The following is a 10,887-nucleotide window of genomic DNA, read 5'->3' on the forward strand; positions in this document are numbered from 1 at the left end:
AGTGTGAAAGAGACAAGTTGGAAACAGAAACTTGGATCCTACTTGGTGAAGTAGATAATCTATTTGGATGGATTTCTTTTCTAACTTTCAAACAAAATAATAGGCCATGTCATAAGCCTGAATTATTTCAAGAACATGAGGAATTATGGGAAAGTGTTTCTTTTTTCTTTTTAAATTTTTTTTAATTTTCATTGAGATAGTAAGGCAAATTTATAAAGAACTTGGATTTCCATTCACTCATTGTTGCTCACTTTCCTACCTACCCACACACCCCCCTAAGTTCACTTTTCTGTTTGAAAAAAAAATTCTTTGATTGTTGCACAATTTCCTCCCCGTCCCTTGACCCAGTCCACTTTGCACTGCAGCTCTTATTCTGAACTGTTGTCATGCAAATAATACCTAATAATATATTCCTTTTAAATAGTTTTCTGCCTCATCTGTTTCAATGTTGTGTATATTATTCATCTCCTTTTTTCTTAGTTTTCCCCCAATCCCCATGGTAGTCCTGTTTTATAACAGTGGCATTATGCAATATTTGTCCTTTTATGACTGAGATAGCTTACTCAGCATAATGTCCTCTAGGGTCACCATTTTGTATAATAATTCATGAGTTCTTTGTTTTTCAATGCTGCATAATATTCCATTGTGTGACTATATCACAGTTTCTCTATTCATTCATTTGTTGAAGGGCACTTGGGTTGTTTCCAACTCTTTACTACTGTGAACAAAGCAGCAATAAACCTGGGTTGTGCATATATCTGCTTGGATGGCAGTTGTGGTTTCTTTAAGGTATATTCCCAGTAGTGGAATTGCTGGGTCAAACGGTATTTCTATTTATAACATTTTAAGAAAGCACCATACTGCCTTCCATAGTGGCTGCACCATTTTACACTCCCACTCAACAGTGAACAAGGGTTCCAGTTTCTCCACAACTTCACCAGCATTTGTTGTTTGCTGCTCTGTTGAATCTTGCTATTGTTACTGGAGTGAGATGATATAGTTGTTTTGAGGAAAGTGTTTCTTCAAGATCAGTGTTGGTTCATGGTAAGGTTTTTTCCTGGGTCATGTCAAAATGAAAGAAAATGAAGGTAAAGTATATGACCTGTATGTAAGTGAGGTTAGTTAAAGGAATTTTCTCCGTTGATTCACACAATCTTCATAGTAACAAAACATTAAAATAATTTATGTGTCTGTTGGGAGAAGTTTTAAACAATTACAACATATCAATATAATGGAATAGTATGCAGACAAAAATAACCAAACAGGAAATTTTTTATGAACCCATTGTGTTGACTTCTAGATACTATTTTAGTGAAAATATGTGTAAAACAGTACATGCACACACTTATGTTTGCTTATTTAGATATAGAATATATCTGGTAACAATGAATGACTATTTTTTTAAAAAGTTAACTGGGGAGGGGGGGAAGGGGAGGAAGGGAAGTGAGCAACAATGAATGAAAGAAAATTTTAAAAATAAGAATACTTCTGAAAGAATGCCAAAAACCAGACAAGAACAGTTGTCTCCAGGAATTGAGTGATAAAAGGTTAATCTATCCTTTCATATATTTTCAACTTTTTTTTCTGTTGCAAAAAGCTTTATTGTTTCATTTGGTCCAAGGCTTGGGCAGGGGCTTCTGGGTGTATGAGATTCTACACCAGGGTGGGAAAGAGAAGCTTGCTGCTGATGGCAGGTCCCTAGTTGTGCTTGAGGGTGAGAAGCTCAAAGAGATACTCGCCCAGCCCTGCCTGGGGGGCGCCCAGTCTAATGTTGGTCAGATGGTCACCCATCTTCTTCAGCAGTTTTACTTTCTCATCCAGGAATTGGTTCTCCAGAAAGTCACAGAGATGGGGGTCAGTGTGGGCAGAGCCCACGGCGTGCAGATCCAGAAGGGCCTGGTTTAGGTTCTTCTCCAAGACCAGCCAGCGCTGCTTGTATGAGGGCCAGGGTTTTACCCCACTCATCCTGAGGTGGCTTCTGGACATCTTGGAAAAGGACTCGGTCACAGCGCTGGTTCTGCAGCTTCAAGAGCAGCTCGGCACCCTCATGCTTCTCCTTCGCCAACTCACGGAAGAAGTGTCCCATGCCTTCCAAGGCCACATCATCGCGGTCAAAATAAAAACCCAGAGAGAGGTAGATGTAAGAGGCTCACATGTGCAGGTTGACCAGATGATTGATGTCGGCCTCTGCTTCGGAAGAATAATTTTGATGGATCTGAGAGCTTATAGTTGGTCGAAGTTTTGGGGCTAACAAAAAAAAAAAACCAATGGTTTTACCTGGTCCCAAAAATGGGAGATGGCTAAGATGGTCCCCAGGTTATGCCTGGAGATGAAGTTGGAAAGTAGTACTAGGCTAGAGGTGGGTAATCGCTGGGTCTGTTCCATCCAAATTACTCTTGAAGCAAGAGACAAATCCACAGGATTGCTGGGGAACTCCATGTATTTAAAATTTTTAATAAAGGTTGTTCTTTGCTATGAATTTGTTTCCTAATTTTTAACCTTAAAAATTAACTATTAATAGTATATTAAGTCCAAAGTTTTGGTCTAATGTCCCTCTCTGGGATTCAATAACCATCTATCCTGTTTATGACCTGGCTCTTATATTAGGTGCCACTTTTGGTCATATATCTCTGCTTGGTCACCTCCTTAGTAACCTACTTCTCCCGTGATTGAGATATTACTTCAGTTTTGTCACAATATCCTTTATCATTGCCACCAATCATCTTTTAAGCAGAAAACTAAGTCTCTGGTATACATAACCTGATTTGCCTACTTTCTAAATGTTGCTTATTCCTACATTTTTTCCCTCTCCTCTAAGTGACTGTGAAGTTAAACCTGAGAACTCAATTTGAACCTCTCTAATGCCAACTGATTGCCTGGAAAATTATTTTCTTTGGGTGGGAACAGCAGGAATAGACTGGATAGACAATGATAACTGCACTGGAATGGGTGAAAGGAAGAACAATTGGAAAGAAATTAATTAGTAAAAATTATGTATATGACAATTAACAGCCTGGAACAAGATAAGGGAAGAAAATATGCATGAATGAATGAATGAATTGAATGAAAATCAATCTCGTTGGAAATGTTCACTAAAATAAAAATAAATATAAACAAGCAACTACCATTCATTAATAAAGCTGTTTATTAATATAAACATAATTTGTTAATCTCTTACCTCAGCAACAATTTTTAAAAGTACTATAAAATTGTAAATAAAAAATTGTGGAGAGGGAAGATATTGAAACTCTCATACACCGTAGAAGTTTAAAATGATGCAAACACTATGGAAAACATTTTGGTACTTCTGTACAAAGTTGGAAATAGAAATATCATTTGAACCAGCAAACACACTGCTAGGTATATAGACTAAAGAAGCAAGAGATGCAATACAAACAGGTATATGTGCATCAATATTCATAGCAGCATTATTTAAAATACCTAAGAGATGGAAACAATCTGAGTATCTATAAAAGGGTTACTAGATGAAGAAATTATTATACATCTATACAATGAAGTTTTATGCAGCACTTTAAAAAAGAAAGAAACACTGCATAGCATGGATGAATCTAAAGGAGACTATCCAGAGTGAAATAAGTCTGATGCAAAAGGAAAATATTGTGTAAGACCATTATTATGAAAAGTTAAAAGAAAATTTACACACAGTATTGTTCTTGGATGATTGCCAGGGATAGGATGGGAGGGAGATGGGAGTAAACATTAGTAAATTAGAACATATTAAAGTCTGTGAAAGAAAAATTAATATCTGCATTAAGGGGACTGTCATAATTGTATCACTAAAGAAAAGGAAAACAGAGTTATTGAAGGATTAATTCAGAATTACAGGAAAGAACAGGCAAAATGAAATTATATTGTGGGGATTGTAATTAATGTCAATTCATGTTGCAAAACAAAATTTGAATTAATGGTTTAATAAAAATGAATTTCATTTTTAAACTTTTACCCCAGTCACAATAAAAAATATCAACTTCTTTTTTCTGTCTGGACTTCCCACATATGCTTTATAAGGTTATATCAGCTGTTCTATACACCAAAGGAGTCTACATTAAGAATCTGTCATATCACCGTAGCAAAAAACGTGAAAACAGCATAAATTTTCAACCATAATGGAAATATATTGAGAAATTATGGTAAATTCACACAATGGAGTACTACTCAGCACGCAGGAGCAATGATTTTGTAAATTACTATCTAACTTGGAAGGGACCAGAGAGCATTATGCTAAGTTAACTAATACTCAGTCCCATAAAGACAAATACTGTAGAAGACCATAATTGTAGAACGAGTATGAAGATTCCAAGGAGGAGAGGGGGGAGCAGAGGGGTGAGGATGAGCGGGGAGGAGAAAGGGTGGAACAATTTGATAGGTGGAGGGAGGGGTAGGTAAAGAAAAGGGGAAAGATGAGATGTGAAAAACAGTGTATACAAACTTTGTAAGTAAACTAGTATAAAAGAAAATTATTTTTAAAAACTATCCAGCGGTAGATATTGCTAATGATCTACCCCATTATCCATTTTTCCACCTCATTATCCATTTTTCCAATCTTCTTTGGTAAGAGTTAACCAAATTATACTCAGTAGGCAACATTGGCAACCTACAAAAGTACATTTCACAGTGTTCTGACTAAGTCTTCATTGATAAGATACAAATTCAAATGCTGTGGGAAATTTCTAGGAAGTCTTATAAAAACGGAAAAAATGAAGCCCTCTTGTTATTGCCTTCCTCCATCTTGATGCTTAGAGTGTGATACATGTATGGAACTCTAGCTATCATCTTGATCTGTGAGAAAGAGCGAATAGTAGTTAGCTGGTAAGAATGTGTGGCCATGAGAGCCTGAGAAGTACCTCAGAGAAGGGGTAGCCATCGTGTTCCTTAAAGGCAAGGATGGTGAAGCTTTATCTAATATATTTTGGGCATGTTGTTGGGAGGGGGCTATTCCTTGGAAAGGGACATCATGCTTGGAATAGTGGAGGTTCAGTGAGGAGAGGAAGACCCTTAATGAGATGGATTGGCACAGTCACTGCAACAATGGGCTTGAGTATGTAGGAGGTAATGAGCATGGCGCAGGATAGGACAGCCTTCAGATCTGTTGTTGATAGGGTTCCTATGAGTCATACCCTACTCACTGGTGGTTATTGTTGTTAGGTGCCATCAAGTCAAATATGACTCATAGCAACCATATGAACAAAAAGATCTAAACCCTATTCTATCCTGTGCCATTCTCACACTTTCTGACACACAAGAGCCCATTGCGGCAGTCACTGTGTCAAACCACCTGGTCAAGGGTCTTCCTCTCCTTCGCCAACCCTCCACCCTTCCTAGCACCACATTCTTCTGCGTTTCCTAGCACGACATCCTAGCAACATGCCCAGAGTATGTGAGGTGAAGCCTCATTATTTCTGCCTCCAAGGAGCACTCCAGCTCCACACTCTCCAAGACATATCTGTTTGTTCTCTTGGCCATCCATGTTAAGTGCTTTTCTCCAGCACCACAGGTCAAAGGCATCAATTCTTCTTCTGTCACCCTTATTGTCCAGCTCTCAGATACATAGCAAGTGATCAAAAAGGCCATAGCCTGAATCAGATGCACCTTAGTACTCAAACTGATATCATTACTCCTCAATAATTTAGAGAGGTTCCTAACTACAGTGCAATCTGTATCCTTACGTCCTGACTGCTGGTACCAAGTGTGTTAATTGTGGATCCAAGCAAGATGAAGCTGTTGACAGTTTCAATATCCTCTCCATCCATCATGAGGCTGTCTATAGGTCCAGGTAAGAATCATTGTTTTCTTGACTTTGAGATGTAATCCATACTGAAGGTTGCATTCCTTGAACTTCTGCAACAAGTGCTTCAAGTCCTCTTCAGTGGTGGATAACATAAACAATTATCATTGTAGACTTGTTATTTTCAAATGCATATGTTTAAGGCACTATCATATTGGGATTTCTGTCCATTGGCACTGAAATAATTTTAACAGATATATTGCCCCTGCCAATTTCCCATGTTTCTCTGAAGATAACTAATGGTAACATATCCCACAATGTTTCCATACTGAGCACCCCTTGATGGATAATGTCTTTACACCTGTAAATTACATGAACATTTGTAGAATTTACACCCTACACATACTGCTTCATCTGACATACTCTGGGCATGCTGCAAGGAGGGACCAGTCCTTGGACTAGTCATTATGCTTGGGAGTGTAGAGGGACAGTGCAAAAGAGAAAGAATGTTGATGAGATGGATTGACTCAGTGACTGAGGTAATTGGGGTAGATGTGTCAGACACAGTAAGATTGGCACAGGATAGAGCAGGATATAGGGCTATTGTGTGTAGGATCACTATGAGTCACAAATGACTCAACAGCACATAAAAATAAAAACCACAACAACACATATTGCATATTCCTTTACTCAAAATATAAATTTATATCTTTCATAAATGCATGCCTACATTCTATTCTTGATGATTGTTCTTTCATAATTTAATAATTCTCTACCTTGTCTTTGACAATGTTCATGAGTTTGAACTTGCTTTTACCAACATCTTTTCAGATTATTTTAGAGAATATAATTTGATATAATAAAATATATTAACTACATTGTCAATATTTGCTTATAATGTAGTATTAATTTACAATTATATAGGTGAAACATGCTGTTGTTGTTATGTGCTGTCAAGTGGCTTGCAACTCATAGCAACCCTATGTACAACAGCCCTAAACCCTGCTTTGTCCTGTGCCAATCGCACTGTCTCCAATACACCCACCCCGTTTACCCCAGTCACTGAATCAATCCACCTCATAGAGGGTCTTCCCCTCCTGTGCTGTCCCTCTACCCTACCAAGCATGATGTCCTTCTCCAAGGACCAGTCCCTCCTTACAACATGTCCAAAGTATGTCAGATGAAGCCTCAGAATCCCTGCCTCCAAGGAGCAGCCTTGTTTAACCCTTTCCAGGATGAATCGGTTTGTTTTCTTGGCAGTCCAGGGTACATTCAATACTCTTCTCCACCACCACAGCTCAAAGGCATCAATTCTCCTTCTATCCTCCCTGGTCATTGTCCAACTCTCTGATGTGTAACAAGTGATTGCAAAGACCATAGCCTGTATCAGATGCACCTTAGTCTCCAGAGAGACACCATTGCTCTTCAGTACTTTAGAGAGGTCCCTAACAGCAGACTTTCCCATGGCAATATGTCTCTTAATTTCCTGGCTGCTGGTGCCAAGAGTGTTGACTATGGAGCCAAGCAAGCTAAAGCTGTGAACAGTCTCAATCTCTTCACCATCTGAGAAGATATTGAATGTAGCATGTTTAAATTCCTGGACAATGTCAAAAACAGTATTTAGCATGATTGTTGCTGTTATATGCCATTATAGAATCTACGACTCATACTATAAGTATGAACAATAACTCTGAAACTTGTCCTGTTTTGAGCCAGTCTCACCATATCTGACACACCTGCTTCCATTGCCACAGTCACTGTGTCAATCCATTTCACCCAGTCTTCATCTCCAACCTTTCCCTCCACCCTTCTGAGCATGATCTCCTTCTCCAAGGATGAGTTCCTCCTGGCAAGATACCCAAAGTATGTGAGATGGGGTTTTAAAATCTTTGCCTCCAAGGAACAACCTGGTTCCACCCACTCAGTACAGACCTATTTGTTCTCCTGGCAGTCCGTGGTATGTTCAATACTCTTCTCCAGGACTACAACTCAAAGGTATTGTTTGGTGGGTTGTTGGGTTTGTTTTTTTTTTTTTTCATCCTTAGTCATTATCCAGCTCTCTGATGCACAACTAGTAATTGCAAAGACCATGGCCTCAATTAGGTGCTCCTTAGTCTCCAGGCTGATATCATTTCCCTCCAGCCCTCTAAAGGGTCCTTTACAGCAGATTTTTCCAATGCAACTCATCTTTTGATTTCCTGACTGCTGGTACCTAGAGATAAAATTGAGGATTGAAGCAAGTTGAAATAATCAACAACAGCAATCTTTCTCCATCTATCATGATACTGCCTATTGGCCTGGTGGTTAGAATCTTTGTTTTCTTGATGCTGAGCTTCAATCCATATTGAACACTGAAATTCTTGACTTTCTGCAGCAAATATTTCAGGTCCTACTCAGTTTCAGCAACAAGGTTTTTTACCTTCATAACACAGGTTGTTGATGCGTCCTCCTCCAATACTGATGCCACATTTCAACTCCTAAATTCCAGCCTCCTGAGCGATCTGTCTCACATATAGATTGAAAAGGTATGCAGAAAGGACATGACCCTCATGCACTCCTTTCTTGATTTTGAACCATGCAGTGTTTCCTTGCTCTGTTCAGATGACTGCTTCCTGACCTAAGTATAGATTTCACATGGCCACAATCAAATGTTTTGGATATTCATTCTTCTCAATGTTAGCCACAGTTTGTTGTGATCTACACTGTCAGATGACTTTGCATAGTAAAAAACCACAAATAGAATGTAATGACTTAGGAGTAATTTAAAATAATAATATTTAGAGTAATGACTTCTAAAAGGCTTTTTACAATTCATGTCTCTAAACTCCAGCCAGATATATTCAAGCAAAATGGATCTTCAAAGTTCAACAGATAAGCTAAATTGAACCCTTTCCAAAACAAAGTTTCCTCTTTCCTCCTCTTCCTCTTTTTTTCATGATCCTAATAAACAGCAACACAATCCACTTGAAAGTCATCTTTTAATCCTTCAACTCCTCCAATCATGGTCCCAGTCGTTTTCATCTACCTCTGCAACAAATCTAAAACCCATTCCTAGTCTCTCATCTCATTAAGTCTCCTTAAGTCTGGCCTTAATAATTTCTCTTGCAAGGAGGGACTAGTCCTTGGAGAGGGACATCATGTTTGGCAGAGTGGAGGGGCAGCGAAGGAGAGGAAGACCTTTGAAGAGATGGATCTATTCTGTGACTGAAGAGGTGGGAATAAGTGCATTTGAGATGGCTAGGCTGGCACAGGATAGAAGAGTGTATAGAGGTCTTGTACATAGGGTCGCTATGAGTTGCAAGCGATTTGATGGCACATAACAACAACAACAACAACAGAGCATTGAAGTAGCTTAAGACTGATCTTGGCAACCCACTCCAACCTAGGCTCCATTCTGAACTTTCCAATATAGTCACAAAGATACAGGTCTTTCAGAGATACAGCTTACAGCAATAAGAAGTCCATCTCTACTATCCTATTCCCCTTGCTCAATAATTCAAAGACTTCTCTATTTCTCAAAACCCCAACAGTCCTTCTGCCTTGTCCTCAGACCTGAGATCACTCCATATTTTGAACCTGAACTTTCTAGGGGGCTGAAACTCTTCTTCATGGGAACCCCTTTAATCAGTGATTTTTCCCCTTTAAGAATTAATTAGATCTGTGCCACTGAGCTTGTCAGCATGGCTGGCCCCTTCCCAAACATCAAGTCCATTCTCTTCATAGGGTTTTTTCCTCATAATGGTCTCAGGTAACTGAAATCTATCCACTGTCACTAAATTTACAATTTCAGAGAAAATATTGGCTGCAACTTCTTGTCTTTTTTTTTCCTTTTAGAAACGGTATCATCTCAGTCTAGTGGCACTTCTCTTAAAGACTAGAATCAAGGAGATAAATCCAAAGAAGTTATCCTGTTTTCAGAACAGTTAAGAAAAGGGGAATTTGGCCTGTGCCAGGAGTGGTGGGATGCCAGGAACTGTGCACAGGGAGTGACGCATTGGGAGCGATAAGCTGGGAGTGACATGTCAGAAGCAAGCAGGACAGCTGAAATTTGAGTGAGGTACTTTGTGAGGATCACTGATGTTTGGCTGGACCACTTGGGACTCCTTAAGTTAAAGCAGAAGAGAGAGAGACAGCTAGAGCTTGAGTGAGGCAGCAGACCCAGTTCTCAAAGGGAAAACCAAGACTTCCTGGCTTTCCATTGAGGTCTCTGTGCACACCTGCCCTGTGTTCATGTCCACGCATGCCCACCCTGTATGACTATCTATGCTCTGCCTTCTGTCTCCTCATGTCCAGTCAATTAACTGCCTTTAGCCAGAGCACTTTGGCCTTGCCTAGCTTCAGAAGTTGTCTGACAGAGAAAGCTGCTAATTCACAGGCCTTTCCTCTCCCGAACTGAAGCAAATGTTCGCTTGACTCAGAAGCTCAGACAGAAGCCCAGACAGAGTAGCAACCCCATCCTCTTCAATAGCAGTGACTTCAGATCAAGAACCTGCTATTACCTCAGGCATGAAAAACTCTACCACCACAATGTCACTTAAGAAGCAGGCTACCTCACACCCTACACAAGCTAAAAGCAAGATGTCACCCAAAAAAGTGACACAGTACCAATGGATTTCCTGAAGCCAGAAAGTCTCAAAAACCTTTCTGACACAGAATTTAAATGAACAATGATAGAATATTTTCAATGGATGAAAGACAAACTTGAAGAATTACAAGACTCTGCAAGCAAAACCAAGGTGGTGCTTAAAAGAAATCCAAAACAATGCAGTTAAAACAAACGAGGCATTAGAGGCTCTGGAAACACAAGAAACCACAATAAAAATATGAGCACCAATGCTTCAGATTCTGTCAACATGATGGAGGGACACATGAAGAGAGTTGAAGAGATAGAGCCCAGAACCAGTGAAATAGAAGATAGAATTGTCACCACTGATCTGCTAGAACAAAAAGTAGAATCAAAAAGGAAGGAAGAAAGAAGAAAACCTAAGAAAAATGTGGGACATCATCAAGAGAAATAACATGCATATCATTGGAATCCCAGAACACAAAGAAGCAAGTAAAGGCACCAAAAAAGTTGTGGAAAATTTACTAGCAGAAATCTTTCTAGGCATAATGAAGAATGGAAGAAAATATATTGAAGA

General features: G+C 39.2%; 1 pseudogene; it reads right to left on the reverse strand.

Moving 5' to 3' along the window:
- Nucleotides 1-1,698: 1,698 nt before the first annotated feature.
- Nucleotides 1,699-9,356, reverse strand: LOC102855012 (annotated as a pseudogene).
- Nucleotides 9,357-10,887: the final 1,531 nt, after the last annotated feature.

This window comes from Elephantulus edwardii, unplaced genomic scaffold (assembly GCF_000299155.1).
Source record: "Elephantulus edwardii isolate Elephantulus edwardi_28Jun2011 unplaced genomic scaffold, EleEdw1.0 scaffold00016, whole genome shotgun sequence".
In the NCBI taxonomy this organism is placed as follows: Eukaryota; Metazoa; Chordata; class Mammalia; order Macroscelidea; family Macroscelididae; genus Elephantulus; species Elephantulus edwardii.